The following is an 18,739-nucleotide window of genomic DNA, read 5'->3' as shown; positions in this document are numbered from 1 at the left end:
GCTATTTAACACTTATTGTAACAAACAAATATCACTTACTGCACTTTTAAGTACAGTCAGACAATAAACATGTTCAATCTTTCATTGGGTACTTACAAACTTGCACTGTAGAATTGCCTAAGATGTTGCCAAAGAAACTGTCCGCTTAATGATAGCTATTGAGTGAGGGGAGTATATTTGTCTATTTCATCACCCACATTTTCCGTGTTTTTCCGCGTGCAGTCTTGGAATTCAGACAAGCAGCATTTCTGCCACAGCGAGCAGTGCTAAATAAAAATGTAAAAAATAAGAACATTTCAAAGATATTCAAGCAATTACAAAAAGGCGCCAACGCGTTGCATTGCTACGTGTAGTGAGCTTATAGATTGGCTACTTTCGCAACTGGCATGTTGATCCTGCTGCCTTTTCACGCGAGTGCAAACTAGAAAATGTGTTGAAATGATGATGACAAAGGCTTAGATGTGACGAAATTGTGGCTCATCATGTCCATCGTCCACTGAACCGCCCTAAAAATTACAAACAAACAACTATAACAACAGTAGAACTTAACAGCAGTTCACATGATGTCAAGCAGTGATGGAAGAAGTACTCACATGTTTTACTAGAGAAAAGTATCAATACCCTATATTGTAGAAAGTACAAGTCCGGTATCAAAAATGTAGTTCAGCAAAAGTACAAAAGTATTGGCATCAAAATATACTTAAAGTACCAAAAGTAAGAATAAGCGACGTGTTGTGAGCTTGTAGATCGGCTATTTTCAAATTGCCTAAGTATATATATAGTAGGTCTTAAGTCGTTTCGTAATAATAATCAAAATCTACAAACTAGTAACTAAAGTGTTCAAATAATTGTAGTGGAGTAAAAAGTACAATATTTGCCTTTGAGATGTAAAGCAGTAGAAGTGAAATTATTGAAAAGTGGAAACACTCCAGTAAAGTAAAAAATACCTCAAAGTGTACTTAAGTACAGTACTTGAGTAATGTACTTAGTTTCTTTCCACCACTGATGTCAAGTCACAATGTACTGGTCAGCGTTTGTCACGGGCCACAGCGGGTGGTTTGGTTTCCTGTGCTGGCTTAGCTGGCTGATTTGATAAGAAGACGAGGGACCGGTAATTACCTATTAGCGCACATAAACTGATTCTGTGATTTGAATTCCTATTGCTTGTCTTTTACAAGATGTACAGTCCTCAGTATTGTTGGACTCTCTGTACTGCCTCTCTCTCTCGCCTCTCTCTCTCGCACTATATGATGGCATCCTATATTAAAATTGGCTTTCGGCCGGCGGACCTCTGACGCACGCTCATGTCACCATAACTCAGCTATAACCGTATAAGGAGTTCCCACTGCAGCTACGCCCAAATATGGAGTGTGTTGTCTAACCTTCAATGTGTCGTCATGGCATCAGGCGCAAACAAATCAGTCAGCTCCATATATGGGCACCAAAGGGGGCATGCCCATATATGGGCATATGCTGATGAAATCAGGGATCTGCATAAATGGACATAAAATGGACAAGGACTGACAGATAGAGATCTCCATATATGGGCATATCAGTCGGATCGGCAGTGCAACGTCGGTGTGAGGGTCGCATAGTGGCCTGGACCTCTAGTTTTATGAAACATGCATAATGACTTCATCCCATCAAGGCCTGTGCTGTTACATGTAATTTAGCAGTAGCCTAATGAGAGAAAACGCAGATGAGGCATTTTTTTCTGTCTAGCCTGATGTCTTCCCCCTCCCACTACAGTCACCCTGGATACCCAAGCTTAACATACAGACAATATACACTGTCTCTGAGTTAATACGTTTTGGGTTGTGAGAGAGGGAGAATGTCTATAGGTTTTGCCCACACTCATTTAGTCAAATCACCCCCACTATGCCAAATGGATCTCATAAACTTGCATGCAATTACACTTTGGTTTGGAGTTGGTGCTAGCCAATCGGGAGAGCTGCAGTGGAATTTATAGGCAATTCATTCAAAGAAATAGAGGTCCGCGAAAATAAAAACTTCCAACTACCGTCTGTGTTTCAGCCGGCAGGCTCAGTGTGTGGCACGTCCTCAGCTCAAAACTCATAAAGCTGTGGCTTTGTCGAGAAAAGCCGTAATAATTTGATTCATCTCAGCACCTCAAGTTTTACGGCAGCTTGCGGAATGGCACCCGTTTTCTGTGGAGGTGAGCGCTGCTGCCTAAAGACAAAATGTGATGACAAAGTATAACACTTCTGCTGAGTCATCAAGGCTAGGCCGCATCTCCCTTGATGCTATCTATGTTTTAATTTATGGCCCTTTTTAATTAAATGGCTTTAATTTAATTTTGGTAATTGCTGCAATTTCAATAGAAAGCCTTTTATAGAACAGGGCTGTGGCTATTATGGTACAAACCATTATTGTTTAGTTAGAACTTATGGTGCTTTTCTAGTAAGAAGAGTAGCCCAGAACCTTCCATAGCCTGAAACCAGAACCTGTTAGGTCAAGTCAAATTTGATTATAGCCCAAAATCACAAAACATGTCCCAAAGGGCTGTCCAAGACAATAATAAAACTGAGTACTGCAATGCATATACATACATGCGTACACACATAAAAACAATGTAGGCAATTTAAGATAAAAACAATGAAGCTGGATGACTGTAATGTTCTGTGACCGTTTTTTGTTTACATTTCCATGATAACCAGGACCAACCGTGAAGGGGGAGGTACGTCATGAAACTGTAATCAGCCGTCATATTTCAATCAAATTGTCAACATATAAAGTGGAAATACAATATCATAAATACAACTGTTGTGATAAAAGGGTGAATACGTGAATGAATAACATGTAAATAACATAGTAAAACATTTATTTACTGTCTTCCCAATTTTGTGTGGAAGGACAGACGCTAAGATAACTGAATGAATGCACTTTGAAATGTGCTGTCACCCTTATCATGCTGGTAATTAAAGACCAGGAAGTATGCAAAGCCATAGACTATACGTGAATGTATGAGCCATTTCAGAACTAACGCTTCAGCTTCATGACTGAATTACAGATTGACACAAACTACAGCAGGTTAACTCACTGTGTGCATTAAGGGGTTCTTTAATGTATTTAATATATTCTCTAAAATATTCTAAGTTTAACCCCAGAAATGAACCCGCCCACCCCCGAAAAGTTTTTTTTTACATTTACGTTCATTGCTTCTTTTTTTTCTTTTTTTTATCCCACGATTTTGTAACCCTTTTTTCACCCGGTGTCAATTGTCTAAGTGATCCTGGGCGCTACACTCCCCCCACAGCGTAGGGAGCAAAGGGCCGAGCTCATGCCTCCTTAAATGTATGAGAGCCAACTGACCTTCTTGTCACCTGACAGGGGAGAGTTAGGACGTAGCGCATGGAAGGAACACGTTATTCCAACCATTTCCCTTCCCCTCCATCAGGCGGCCCGGCTGTCATGGGGGAGGCGGATTACTACATGTTTTTGTGAGGGTATTAACTACCCTAGGAGACACAGGGAGAACATGCAAACTCCACACAGAGTAGGCCCTTACGCCAACCCCACCGTTCATTGCTTCTAGCGTTAATTATGTCTTGTTTATATTGTACATTATTGTATGTCTTTAAATGTCTTGATGAATTGAATACCCGGGACCACAATGGAAACAAGCCCCTAGGGCTTCTTGTGTTATCCTTTTAACAATCATTGTAAAATCGTACCACTGTACTGTTTACAAACTGTTAATAAAGTCAAAACAACTTCCCAAATTTAAAAAAAAAGGCATTTGTTTTCCAAAAACACAAACTGGCTTTCCTCTGCCTTTGCTATTAATGGTGGTGTTGTGTTGCTCAAGTCACTGATTGCAGTGTATTTACCTCAGCTTGAGCAACAGCACTGCTTGCTCCAGGACTAGTACAACCTCATGAGCAGGGCGCAAATTACGTACTGTAGTTTCTGAGAATCTTATCTAAAACTGAGCTGTAGTGTATGGAAACAATTCCAGAACCCGTGAAATATGTTATACAACATGGCACAACCATGGCACAACTTAACTGTAGTCAAAAAGCGCCAGTAGTGCGCCTGAATGAGACACTAGTTCAAAGGGTAATGTTATGCACATCCACATACAGTATCTGTCGCTGGTGCTGGACAAGTTTTTGCTGATTTTGATTTTGCACATAAAACCTTTCAGAGCATCAAGTTGTACGAGACACTGTCACCGTTTCAGTTGCAGTGGGTCGGACACCAAGAAAAGTGCGTTATTCAGTAGTTTGGGTCCTAACGTCATGGAACTTGAGTTCTCAGGGTGAATCCCAATCGAGAGCTACTGCTCTAATGCAGGCCTTCCATGTCTCTCTCCGTTTAAACAAATCGGCAGTTTGCAGTAGGGAGAGCGATGCATCTGTTTCAAACTTTTACAGCATTCTTTGAAGAGACGCATGTCATGTCTGGAAATCATTGGCTTTTATCATTCAGGGAAAAACATCCCCATTCCCCCACCACCACCACTCAGCCCAGCTTCCCCGCCGCTCCCTCCTCGCCAACAGGAAGCTGTAGAGGACCGAAAAGGCCGCGTTTGAAATTGCAACCGAATGCGTGTCCCTCTCTCCGTTTCCTCCATCTTTGATGAGGAGTAATTATGGAGCTGGTGCATGGAAATGAGAACGTACAGGAGTGGCCACAACGTTGACGACGCATCATCTCCCTGTGCAATAAAACAACTGAGAATGAACAGAAGCCAGGAAGCGAAGGGGGGAAAGGAGGGTGGGGATAGAGAGAGACAAGACAGAGGAACGGACAGACAAAAACAGTAGGATGAAACGAACAGAAAAGCAGTGGACTTGGGAGATGAGAGATAGATCTGTGCATAAAAGAGAGAAAGTATAAGGGAGGGAGAGAGAGCGGGAGGGGAGACAGAGAGAGAGAGGTGGGGGCGCAGGAGTAGGTAAACTGTTCTAAACTGTAGTTGGTAGGCTGCTCCAGGCTGTAACTGGATATCATAATGAGCAGGACCTCCCGCTGGCCATTTCTTCCTGTCTCTGCTCTGCTCTGGGACACACTACCTGAGGCAGCATGCCCCCCTCAGCCCCCACCCCCCTGTCTTTTCCTCTCTCCCTCTCTCTCCCTCCCTCCCTATCTTTACTATCTATTCTCTTCATTTCTGTTCTGTTTGTCCGCTGTCAGTGAATCCTTCTTCTCTCTCTGTCCAAGTCTTTCTCTCACTCTCTATTCATTCAATTCAACTCAAAGGGACTATATTGGCATGGGAAACATACATTAAAGTCTGATTCTAACACATTTACATTGCCAAAGCAAATATCAAATAAAACAGACAGAAATTAAGGATATAGCCCGTAAGTATACAGTACATCCTTAATATAAGCAAATGAATATCTGTCTCTCCCTCTCCCTCTCTGTAAAAAGGACAACACACACATACTGTAGGTCAGCCATCTTGCACTGCCCTACCAACCCCTCCTCGTTCTCTGTCTCTGTGGTTAGGGAGGGGGTATGGAGGGGGTGTGTGTGGGGGGGGGGGGGGTTGTTGGGCTTTATGGGAAGCAGGTATACAGCCTAAGTAGGTGATTGACTCTCTGATGTGTGCTGGCTGTGGCGGGCCGACATGGGGAACTGGTTGGAGGGGCAAGCTACCGTGGAGACAGACATGGAGGGGAATGAGTTTCATTAGTCCAGCACTCAGCGGGCTGCTGTCAGTCAGTCAGCCTGCTGCCGGAGCACAGCTCTTCTGCGGCTAAATGTGAGCCCGGCTTAATCACTTACACACCAACAGATGTTCAGTGTCACAGCAGCACAAAGTGCAAGTCTCAGATGAAACAGGAATGATATATATTATATACATACTATAAAACATATAGTATGTACATATAGTATGTATATAATATAGTATGTATATAATATATATATATATATATATATATATATATATATATATATATATATATATATATATATATATATGTGACAAGGGTGAAATGAGGGGTTCTTAAAACTTTTGTAATTTGTTTTTATTGGTGCTTAATGTGTATAATTGCCTCATTTAACCCCACCATCTTATTATTTTTGTACCAATTATTATTACGCACTGTATTGTTTATAATTGTTTTCCCCATGATCCCCTGGTCACATGTATTGAGAGACATTGAGTGGCAGAGCGGCAGTCACGCGGTCACGCCCAAGGCCACGGTCATGGCCAATGTCCCCAGACAGACTGTCACCACGGACAAATGAAAGAAGAGGGAGGTGTGGTTTGGCAGGTACAAAAGCGGAGGCGGGACCGTTTGAAAGTGAGAACAGAGCACCCAAGTGACAGAGGCGTCAGTGAGGAGAAGGACAGCAGAGGGGAAGGTTGTGCCGAGACACGGAGTAGAGGAGTGCATAGATGAAGTAGACATACCAGCCACCTAGGAGTTTGGAAGCCGAGGTGTGCCTACATTCAAAGGAGAAACCAAGAGGAGAAAGCGATCGAACCGAAGGGGAGGAAGAGGCGAGTGAGACCAGACCATATGAGAGACGAGTGAGACCAGACCATATAAGGAGCGCTGAGACTGGAAAGTGGCGATAACGTTGCATACGCAACCAACTCAGCGCCAGGTGTAAAAACCTGGCTGGCGAGTGAGTATTCGAACAAGCAACGTTGAATCCCTGTATAACCACTGCCTGAGACAACGCAAATGTATCGTGTAAATGCACAGTGAACTGGTCTAGATCTCTATAATTGCAGGCGGAGAGAAAGAAGAGAGAAGACGAAGACGACTGGCCTCAAACCCTTTCCCATCTTACCCCCATATATGGACATGCAGCATTACCCCTGAACAAACCGTGTTGAGTATCTTGAAGCACTTTATTGGCACAGCACTTTACTTGAAAAGTATTTGTTGCACAGAAACCCCCCATGCTAAGGAACCCTTGTGATTAAGCCCCGCGTAATTTGCACAACTTTATAATTTATTTTATAGTTGTTGTGTAGATTAATTGTGTTTTGTATGTTTATATAGGTTTTATTAGTATAGTGTTTATTTGATTGTTTTTAAGGCACAGAAGCCAATGTATTAGGGACCCAATAAATATGACTTACCTTTTTTTGATACACTGTATTCGTGTCCAGTTTCTTAAAGGGATATTCTCATGCCAGTGTTGTATTCTCAAAACCAAAAGTATTGAAACTTACCAGTTAACCTCGAACCTGGGAAAGCCTGAAGAAGAAGTTAAAGTGTATTCAAAGGGGACTTCCCTCTATAACAAAAGTGGCGTAGTCGACAAACAATTAGTTCAGATAGGACTCACAGTAATTACGCACCCAGCACTTTATTGTGCATTTATATTTTATTGTTGTGAGTTTTATTCTGGATTATTTATTAAAGGAGAAGAGTGCAATAGTACAAACAAATTGCAAGTCAAATGTGATACAATTTCGGCCCTGTTCACATATTTGGCGTTGGCGGCAGGACTGGTTGAGAACAAACACATGAGAATACCCTTAAGAGAAACTGTACTGTTTTGTTGTTTTTGTTGCTTTTTGTTTTTTGCTTTACGGATTCAGAATGATGATGATGGCGGTGTATCCCGGTGCCCCATGGTTACCCACCTTTGGTGGAACAGAAGGCGAGAGTAAATATAGGGAATGGAAAGACCAGATTAGAGGATTATTAAGTACCCAGGAACTACCAGAAATCAGGAAAGTTGCTATTATAATTAAAACGCTAACCAACGAAGCTAAACGGCAGATTAGTGTGGTTGAGGAGGGCGAACGCGACACAGTGGCAAAAGTTTTTAAATACTTAGATGATTTATATAAAGAAACTGTCTCTGTCGCAGAAATGCGCTCACTATTCTATCGGTGCGCACAGCGCGCAGGAGAGAATGTACAAACTTACACCCTGAGACTTAGAGAGCTGTTTTGTGGGCTGCGGCAGCACGACCCAAGCACCGCTCCCTCCGAAGCCATTCTTCGTGATCAGTTTGTTATGGGTTTAGCTGAGGGCCCCCTGGGCCAAGCCTTAAAAATATATGCTCGACGACACCCAGATGAAGATTTTGCTGCTTTACGCGAAGAAGCCTACCTGTTAGCTGCTGAACATGGAACTACTGAAATAACGTGCCACGCTGTTAATCCTATTTCTGTCCCCTACCCTTCTCAGGACCCTGCTTGGAGAGAAAAATTAAAACAGGAAATCATGGACGACGTAAAAACTCAAATGCAAGGATTCACGCAGGAACTCATGAAGGAAATCAGACCGCTCCTCCGCACTGGCACCAATGACGCACGAGCGCGCACTCCACCGCCACCTGAGCGACGGTATACGGCCTCTCAGCGCTACGAATGGGATGAAGGAGGTAGGCCGATATGTAGCCAGTGTAGACAGGCGGGTCATATAGCGAGATTCTGTAGATCCGACCGAAGTCAGTTAAACTAGTACGCCCTGTCGCCGAGGTCCGGGGGGCAGAGGTGCAACGTTCACAAAAAAAGTTAAGGGCCAATGAAGTGTTTGTGGGGGAATGTCCGACAATTGGGATAACAATGGGGGGAGTCCAAATGAGGGGTTTATTAGATACGGGGTCTCAAGTCACATTGATGCAGCAGAGTTTGTTTAACGAAAAGTTCTCGCAAGATAAAATGGAAAATGGGCCTCTGGTGTTTAGCCTACGGGCAGCAAACGGCCTTGATCTACCCTATTCTGGCTATGCCATATTCGATTTAGAATTAGAAGGACTGAAAATACCGGGAAGAGGAATCGTAATTGTAAAAGATGAACATTGTATTGAGCCGCTGATCATTGGGATGAACGTAGTCCACGCAGTGTGGCATGCATTATTTAAACTCTCTGGGAGGTCTGTGTTTCCATGCCAACAGGAGAGGACACCATGGAAAAAAGCATTCGCCGCCTGTAGGAGAGTGGAGGCAGTGACCCACGAAGACGGAGCATTGGGCTATGTGTGGCCTGTCGGCCGACGGAGAATCCGAGTCCCCGCCCGCAGTGAGTTAGTAGTATGGGGCCGTGCCTGGAAAGGTCCAAATGGAGCCGAATACGAGGCCCTGATGGAGGCCATGCCGGAAGGAACTGATCTGGGAGTGGCCCGAGCGTTGGTCACCGTGCGTAATGGCCGAGTCCCCGTGCGCATCTGCAACCCCCACGCGTATAGCGTGACCGTGGGCAGACATCAAAAGTTAGGGAAGCTATATCCAGTGGAGGAGGCCGACGTCCGTGGACGACGAGACCTGAACCTGTCCCTAGGAACCGACGGAGCCGTGGAAGTGTCCCTGGTGAGCATCGAAGACGAGGGACCCGTGAAGACCTTACCTGAGGAGATGGAGGCGTTGACCCGGCGAGATGACCTACCTGACCAGCAGAGAGAAGAGCTGCATGCGATGATGTGTAAATGGAAGAAGGTGTTTGCAGTCCATAATGAAGATTTTGGGCAGACGGACGTGGTGCAACACCAAATACCAACTGGAGACGCGGCACCCATCCGCGAGAGGCACCGACCGCTGCCGCCCTCCATGTATAGAGAAATGAAGACCTTATTGAGTGACATGCTGGACAAGGGAGTGATAAAAGAGAGTTGCAGTCCCTGGGCAGCGCCCATTGTCCTGGTGAAGAAGAAAGATGGCAGCTGGCGTTTCTGTGTCGACTACCGTAAACTGAATGCCGTGACGCACAAAGATGCCTTCCCTTTACCTCGGATTGAAGAGACTTTAACAAGCCTGACCAAGGCTCAGTGGTTCTCCACACTCGACCTGGCCAGCGGTTATTGGCAGGTGGGTATGGACCCTCGGGATCGAGAAAAGACAGCGTTTACCACCCCTTTAGGACTGTTCGAGTTCCAACGTATGCCGTTCGGTTTATGTAACGCCCCCGCGACCTTCCAAAGATTAATGCAGCGATGCTTGAGTGGCCAGGTGACAGAGTCATTATTAGTGTACCTCGATGACATTATTGTATATTCACCTGACTTTTCCTCTCACATGCAGCACCTTGACCAGGTTTTCGAGCGGCTGTGGAGACACGGATTGAAACTGCGCCTCGATAAATGCAAGCTTCTCCAACCGGAGGTAAAGTTCTTGGGCCACGTTGTAGACAAAGAGGGAGTGCGCCCGGACCCTGAAAAGTTGGCTGCGGTAAGAGACTGGACCCCACCCTCGACTGTCCGCGAGGTCCGCGCTTTTCTAGGTCTGGCTGGTTATTATCGCCGCTTCGTGTCCTCATTTGCTGCCATAGCTAGGCCGTTAAATAGTTTGTTGATCGGAGTCCCGAATGATGTGAAGTCCCATCAGTGTAAAATAGAGTGGTCCCCTGAATGCCAAAACTTGTTTGATGCTCTTAAAACTGCCCTTACGCAGGCTCCAATACTGGCTTATGCAGATTATGACCGACCGTTTGTAGTGTATACTGATGCGAGTGGCCGCGGGCTCGGCGCCGTTCTGGCACAGGTCCAAGATGGCCAGGAGCGAGTAATCGCCTACGCCAGCCGAAGTCTACACCCTACCGAACAAAATGATGCAAATTATAGCTCCTTTAAATTAGAACTCTTGGCACTTAAATGGGCAGTGACCGAAAAATTTAAAGATTACTTAACTGGCGCTCATTTTACGATTTATACAGATAACAATCCTGTTGCGCATCTTCAAACAGCTCGACTAGGCGCGGTGGAACAGCGCTGGGCAGCCCAGCTAGCATCATTCACCTATGATATAAAGTACCGACCTGGAAAAAGCAATGCGAATGCAGATGCCCTGTCTAGGTTCCCTGTTCAACCTGTAGGAGTGGCCGTAGTGGAGTTGGCACCGGTGGAGAGAGAGGACGGGTGGGCTGGAGCTGAGTGGCGGGGAACACAGGATCGAGATCCGGACATCCAGATGGTGAAGAGTTGCGTAGAGCGGAGGAAACTGCCTACCCTTATGGAGAAGAGGAGTTGGTCACGGGAAGCCAGGCAAATGTTACGACAGTGGGACCGGTTGCGCATCAGAGACAATGTGTTGTATAGGCAAGTGATTGATCAGCATACACAAGAATGTTACTTACAGCTTGTTTGTCCAGGGGCGCGACGAGAGGAGGTGTGGAAAGGACTCCATGAGGCCTCGGCACACGCCGGAGTGGACCGGACTTTGGCGCAGCTTCGGCGCCGGTTCTACTGGCCGGGCATGGAGGGGGCGGTGCGACAGTTCCAGCGAGGTTGTGTTGCCTGCAGCCTACTGAAAGACAGGATAGAGCCCAGGGCCCCCTTACAGCCATTCGAAGTATCGTATCCTATGGAGGTAGTGGCTATTGATTTTCTCACATTAGGTAGGCCGAATGACGCATGGCAGAATATTCTTGTAGCAACCGATTTATTCACCAGGTACAGTTGGGCTATTCCAACGCGTGACCAAACTGCGCCCACGACTGTCCGTGCGCTTTGGACACATATTATTCAGCCATTCGGTTGCCCGGCTCGTTTCCATTCGGACCGAGGCCCGAATTTTGAATCCGAATTAATGCAGCAATTGTGTCATACATACGGTATTACTAAGAGTCGCACCACCCCTTACCACCCAGCTGGTAATGGGGGGGTGGAGAGGTTTAATCAAACACTGTTAAACATGTTGCGCTCTCTAGATACTGATCGCCAAGGCAGATGGAATGAACACTTACCTGAGTTAGTACACGCTTATAACAATACTGAACATGGTGCGACAGGTTATGCGCCTGCGTACTTAATGTTTGGTCGCCACCTGAGGCGTCCGGTAGATGTAGCATTAGGAGTACCGTTGTCACAAAATCGAATGGGAGTGGGAGATTGGGTGCAAGATCACCAGAAACGAATGGCCACAGCGTATAGGACAGCCGAGAAAAAAATGGTGCATATAGCAGGACAGCGTAAACAGGTCTATGACCGCCGAGCCGGTATGCCACCATTGTTACCCGGAGAGAGGGTGTGGGTACGAAACCGGAACCGACAGGGACAAGGTAAACTGGGCCCATGGTGGGACCCAGAACCTTTTGTGGTATTGGAGAGGGTGGGGGATGCGGGCCTAGTATACAGGATCCGACCTGAAAAAGGAGGGCGAGATAGAACGATCCATAGGAATGCATTAAAAGTGTGTATAGCCCCCAGGTCACCGATGGAGAGCCCCGAACCTGCCCCAGTAGCCGAACCGGTGGGACCAATATGGCCGCCTTATGTAGGGTTTTTCCCCGGTCCTAGGGAACCTGAAGGTCCGCGGCGCTCTGGAAGAGCGAACCAAGGACAGCCACCTGAGAGGTACGGGCATGACGTTTAGAACCAGTTGCCAGGGACTGCCAACGAAAAAGTAGGGGGGAATGTGACAAGGGTGAAATGAGGGGTTCTTAAAACTTTTGTAATTTGTTTTTATTGGTGCTTAATGTGTATAATTGCCTCATTTAACCCCACCATCTTATTATTTTTGTACCAATTATTATTACGCACTGTATTGTTTATAATTGTTTTCCCCATGATCCCCTGGTCACATGTATTGAGAGACATTGAGTGGCAGAGCGGCAGTCACGCGGTCACGCCCAAGGCCACGGTCATGGCCAATGTCCCCAGACAGACTGTCACCACGGACAAATGAAAGAAGAGGGAGGTGTGGTTTGGCAGGTACAAAAGCGGAGGCGGGACCGTTTGAAAGTGAGAACAGAGCACCCAAGTGACAGAGGCGTCAGTGAGGAGAAGGACAGCAGAGGGGAAGGTTGTGCCGAGACACGGAGTAGAGGAGTGCATAGATGAAGTAGACATACCAGCCACCTAGGAGTTTGGAAGCCGAGGTGTGCCTACATTCAAAGGAGAAACCAAGAGGAGAAAGCGATCGAACCGAAGGGGAGGAAGAGGCGAGTGAGACCAGACCATATGAGAGACGAGTGAGACCAGACCATATAAGGAGCGCTGAGACTGGAAAGTGGCGATAACGTTGCATACGCAACCAACTCAGCGCCAGGTGTAAAAACCTGGCTGGCGAGTGAGTATTCGAACAAGCAACGTTGAATCCCTGTATAACCACTGCCTGAGACAACGCAAATGTATCGTGTAAATGCACAGTGAACTGGTCTAGATCTCTATAATTGCAGGCGGAGAGAAAGAAGAGAGAAGACGAAGACGACTGGCCTCAAACCCTTTCCCATCTTACCCCCATATATGGACATGCAGCATTACCCCTGAACAAACCGTGTTGAGTATCTTGAAGCACTTTATTGGCACAGCACTTTACTTGAAAAGTATTTGTTGCACAGAAACCCCCCATGCTAAGGAACCCTTGTGATTAAGCCCCGCGTAATTTGCACAACTTTATAATTTATTTTATAGTTGTTGTGTAGATTAATTGTGTTTTGTATGTTTATATAGGTTTTATTAGTATAGTGTTTATTTGATTGTTTTTAAGGCACAGAAGCCAATGTATTAGGGACCCAATAAATATGACTTACCTTTTTTGATACACTGTATTCGTGTCCAGTTTCTTAAAGGGATATTCTCATGCCAGTGTTGTATTCTCAAAACCAAAAGTATTGAAACTTACCAGTTAACCTTGAACCTGGGAAAGCCTGAAGAAGAAGTTAAAGTGTATTCAAAGGGGACTTCCCTCTATAACAAAAGTGGCGTAGTCGACAAACAATTAGTTCAGATAGGACTCACAGTAATTACGCACCCAGCACTTTATTGTGCATTTATATTTTATTGTTGTGAGTTTTATTCTGGATTATTTATTAAAGGAGAAGAGTGCAATAGTACAAACAAATTGCAAGTCAAATGTGATACAATTTCGGCCCTGTTCACATATATATATATACACATACACACACACATATATATATACATATATATATATAGTCGGGTAGAAACCTCTCCATATTTTAACTACTTGATCATACTACAGCTTCACACAAAGGTATCAAAAATAGTAGATCTGCAAGCTCTACTATGAGGCGCAAAACAACGTGTTTTGAGCTTGTCGATCGGCTACTTCTGCTATTTTTGAATTTGAATCCTGAAAAGAAACAGCTACAAAAAAAGCCGACAAAAAAAATAAATATATATATATATATACACGCACGCACGCACGCACGCACGCACACACACACACACACACACACACACACACACACACACACACACACACACACACACACACACACACACACACACACACACACACACACACACACACACACACACACACACACACACACAACATAGTATATACTGTATATATACTGTATATATACTGTATCTATAATTATTTATATATAGTCAGACAGATATATGTCTGTTTGTCTCTCATTTGTCTCTCATCTCTCTCATTTCATTGATATTATAGTCTAATTGTGCGAGTGCATATAATCACATTTCAAGGCTTCCCTTCCTATATTTAAACAGACAATAGATTTGACTAACATGCTCATCTATAGTTTCTGCTCCATTGTCATCCGGTTGTCGAAACCCGCCCAGCACAGTCTCTATATAGCTGTAGTACCACCCTGATAACTTGATTAGAAAGTGGCAGACTGATCTCGTTGCTGATGCTGCCCAGAAGTTCTTCTGAGGTCGTGAGAAACCATGCTATCTGCCTCCAAATCAAATTGATTAGATTAGACTGGTTGCCGAGGGGCTCATTGCCGTCTCGAGGAAGTGACCTGTGCAAGCCCTCCACTATGCCATTCATGTTCAAATTCAGCGCTGTTGAAAGTCAAAGGGTTGAGATCCCTCGATAGAACAAGGCCACAATAATGGATACATGAGGCAATGTTTGGATACATATTTTTTTAAACAAAACATGTTTAACTCAAATCTTTGCTTCTGGGGTCCCTGGCACAAAATAGTTTGAGATGGGGGTCAAATAAGTTTGAGCACCACTGATGCAACATACGTTTTTCAGAAAACTGTTAGGATTTAGAAGACATTCGTAGAATCGGCCTCAGGTAGAGATTCAGAGTATGATGGAGATGGAGATGTGAACATGTAACAGTTGTGTGTCTATAGAGCCTATATTTTCACTGACGTGACAATTTTATTACCTAAACTGTGTACATTTGCTCTTCTCCTTGGATGCTTAAAAAAATATGTTACACTTGTCTTATAGGAAATCTGCTTCAGAAGTCCTGACCTATCCTTGGAGAAACACAAATCACTGTAAAGGTAAACACACACAGAGTATTTCCTGATGAAATGCCATGAATTAAAACATCAGTAGCGTCACAGTCAAGCCTTCATGACTCGCCAACAGCTGATCTGATACTGTACTTTATGATCACACCTCTACCTCTAGTCATAATTGCCCGAGGCAGCACCAATTGGCTTCTCCAGAAATGGGGGATATTGCATGGCTGCTGTTGTTAAAGCAGAGGCACTGAGAAGGACAAAGTAAATGGCCATGGTACGTAGACTCTCTTGGTACTGAAGCACGATCATATTTTGGGTCTCTATCATTACCTTTGTTTACATAATTTGAACATTAATGCCAACTTAATCGACCTCGACAATACTAGCGCCTTCGCCCGAACCAGTAAGGCCCCAAAAAAGTGCTGCCATGGCATTTGTTTTTTCTAATTTAAGTTTAATTGATAGATTTAGCTGATGCTCATACCCAGAGTGACTATAACCACAAGAACCCTAGCATCCCTGATGTTCTGGGGTGAACATTCAGCAAAAATAGCAGATTCAGAAGCGTGTCATGTAGTGAGCCTGTAGATTAGCTATTTGACATTTGATGTAGACAGAAAAAAAGGAAGGGGCCAACTGTATCCATAATATCAAAAACATGACATCACCGTGCCCAGCTGTGGGTCTTTGGTCAGTCTGGGTAGCACCCCGCCTCAGTTCTCTGATCCAGTGCAGCGGCAGCCTGCTGCCCAGTGCTAATCATGTCATCTGGTTCCTGTTTGCCTTTTTACAGGACTGCTGCTCCTGCCATGTCCCTCTCAGCCCTCTGAGCCTCACACCTCCTCCTCCTCCTCCTCCTCCTCCTCCTCCTATCCCACTGTAGAATTCCACATCCAGTTGGCTGCACAACCATGTAGCAACCTACACATGCTAACACTGCTACATAGGAAAAGCATACGCGCTCACAAAAGGATTATAGACATCTGCACCTGGTGAGCAAAATGATCTTGCTCACATACATGCACAAGTGTTTATGTATGCTTGCACATACAGTATAACTACACATGCTCTACATGAAGGCTTTCCCTTCTATAACCCCAAGCCTCCGGTGACAATACAGTCATAGTTGGGTACATTACCGACCCACTCAAGCTAATATAGCAAAAGCAAACAGAAGACCATGGAGATGACGTTCGGAGAATACATGACATGAGCGTTTTGTATTTGTTTTGTAGAGAGAGAGAGAGAGAGTAACCGCAGCGCAACATTTGAGGAGAGAGAGAGAGAGAGAGAAGTCAATGGAGCAGTTACAGTGTTGGAACACAGAGGAGATGACATCACACAGCCAGGCTACGAAAACAGGGAAACGAACGATGAAAAATTCCTGGACGCCGCTGTGAGAACGGAAGGGTCCTGCCAACATCGGATGTGTGCTTGTCTCTCACTCTCTCTGTCTTACTCACTCTCTCTCTCTCTCTCTCTCACACACACACACACACACACACACACACACATACACAAATCCGCTTGTAAAGGCACACTGTCTCTCTCTAATACACACGCATGGGCCTACTCAAAGACTGTGCACAAAATATGTTAATAGGCCAACACACAGTGAATGTTTGCCTCCGTGCACAAGAGTTGTGTTCCATTTTAAGGGAACTTGTGGATTCCCTGACGTTTTCAAAGTAATGGGAAAGGAAGGCCAGTGGAAGTTGAGAACAATCTTTTGCTCTTCATCTTAGGTACATTTTGTGTCTTTATATACAGTGTGTGTGTGTGTGTGTGTGTGTGTGTGTGTGTGTGTGTGTGTGTGTGTGTGTGTGTGTGTATCACAGTGGGGGCAAAGTTATTTGATAACCTTTGATTGATTGATTGAATACTTTATCACTAGACATAAATGCAGTCTAAAAGGATAACACCAAAAAAGTCCTTGCGGTCTTGTTTCCATGTAGGTCCTATATGTATTCAATTCATCAACATAACATAAAGAACTAGAAAAAGTGCTCCTCGGACCACAGGTCTCCGCCAGGTTACGTAGGTTCTTGTGGCCTCCTGGTGGCGCTATAATAGGCCAATGTGAAAAGGGTGCCATTTCTTCTTGGGCCTTTCACAGCAATCGCACCTTGCATTCATGATTTCAGGCATTTTGTTCCATATATGTGTTTTAATAAAGAGGGGGGTGGGGCGATCACCTGTCTACGGGAGAAGTGATATTTACCTCCCCCTTTGGCCTCCTGAAAGGTGGATTTTCAGGCCTGTTTTAAAGGAAGTGTTGCGGAGGCGCCCTTTATACAGGGACCTCCCCTAATATGAATATATGGACGATAAATGAAACGGCCATGCTCAAGGGTCGTCCTTATATGGCGAGTACAATCTACCACTATATAAGGCTGAGTCGATATTGGATAAGTGAGTTCAGAGATATTTCAGTTCAGTAAGAATAATATTGTAACTAATAAAGAAGGAGTTGATCCATTCTAACTACAGGTAACTGGCCTTACAAACCATCTAACTAACCATCCGACTCAATACCGGCATCGATTACTCGAGGCCCCACAAAGACTCCCAGGAGGATACCGTTATGATCGACGGCGCTTCAGGGCATTCTGCTACCAGCTCTCCACCCACTCGAACAGTCACTACAAAAACTAGTTCGCCCCAACAAGAAGCATTTTTTAAGGGTTGGGGTCAGGGCATGGTGATGGGTTCACCTCACAGTGGACAACCTTACCCAGCAGGCTGAACATTGCTGTGTAGCCTACTGTATCCTTACCTAGCACATTCATGATCCCTGGAGGATGAACCGTAATGTATGACTGTGATCCCATGACCTTGCCCTCAGTGCCACACTCAGACCAAAATATCATTGCACACAAGATATCTCATTTTATTGTGTGCATGGCGTTTCCTCAAGTGCCTTCTTCGGGGATGTGTATATTGTATATTCACTCAGTCATTATCCAGGTCCCCAGCTAAATGTGTTTATAGCATCACAATCATTTTAACCTCTTTATCCATATTTCATACCATTGGCTATTAAAAAATAGCAGATATACAAGCTCGCAGACCGTCACTTCGTGCCACGCTGCAAGCTTGTACATCTGCTATTCTTGAATTAAAAAAATAATAATCTTGAAAGTGAATTTTTAACACAAATCTTCTCTTCTGGGGGTCCGTAGCACATAACATTTTCAGATGGGGGTCCGCAGCCAAATGTATATCAATTTGGGGGTCCTTGACACAAAACAGTTTGAGAACCACTGCTCTAAGACGTCAGGGTCAGCCTTGAATAATTCATATTGGTCGACCTACGAAAAAAGAAGAAGAAAAAAAAGACTTTTCCACCTTGATGTGAAACACACCATAACACATGAAGTCAAACACATTCATCACACTTCAGTGCTGAACTAAGGGTTGTTATTGTGACGAAATATCATAGTTCAGTACAAGCCATCTATCACATACACATGCACACATACTGTACACACACACACACACAAACACACGTGCGCATGGATTAAGCAAGGGATAATTGTCAGCGCGCTGGTCGTTGTTGAAAAATAACCCCCGACAGGATGATTAAACACAGAGGCGGAGCCGAGGTGTTTCATCATCCTGAAGGGAGTTATTTTTCACGCTTATTAAATAA

Source organism: Gymnoscopelus microlampas (assembly GCF_963454915.1).
Source record: "Gymnoscopelus microlampas genome assembly, chromosome: 22".
In the NCBI taxonomy this organism is placed as follows: Eukaryota; Metazoa; Chordata; class Actinopteri; order Myctophiformes; family Myctophidae; genus Gymnoscopelus; species Gymnoscopelus microlampas.
The sequence above is the reverse complement of the archived record's forward strand: the minus strand, read 5'-3'. Positions refer to the sequence as shown.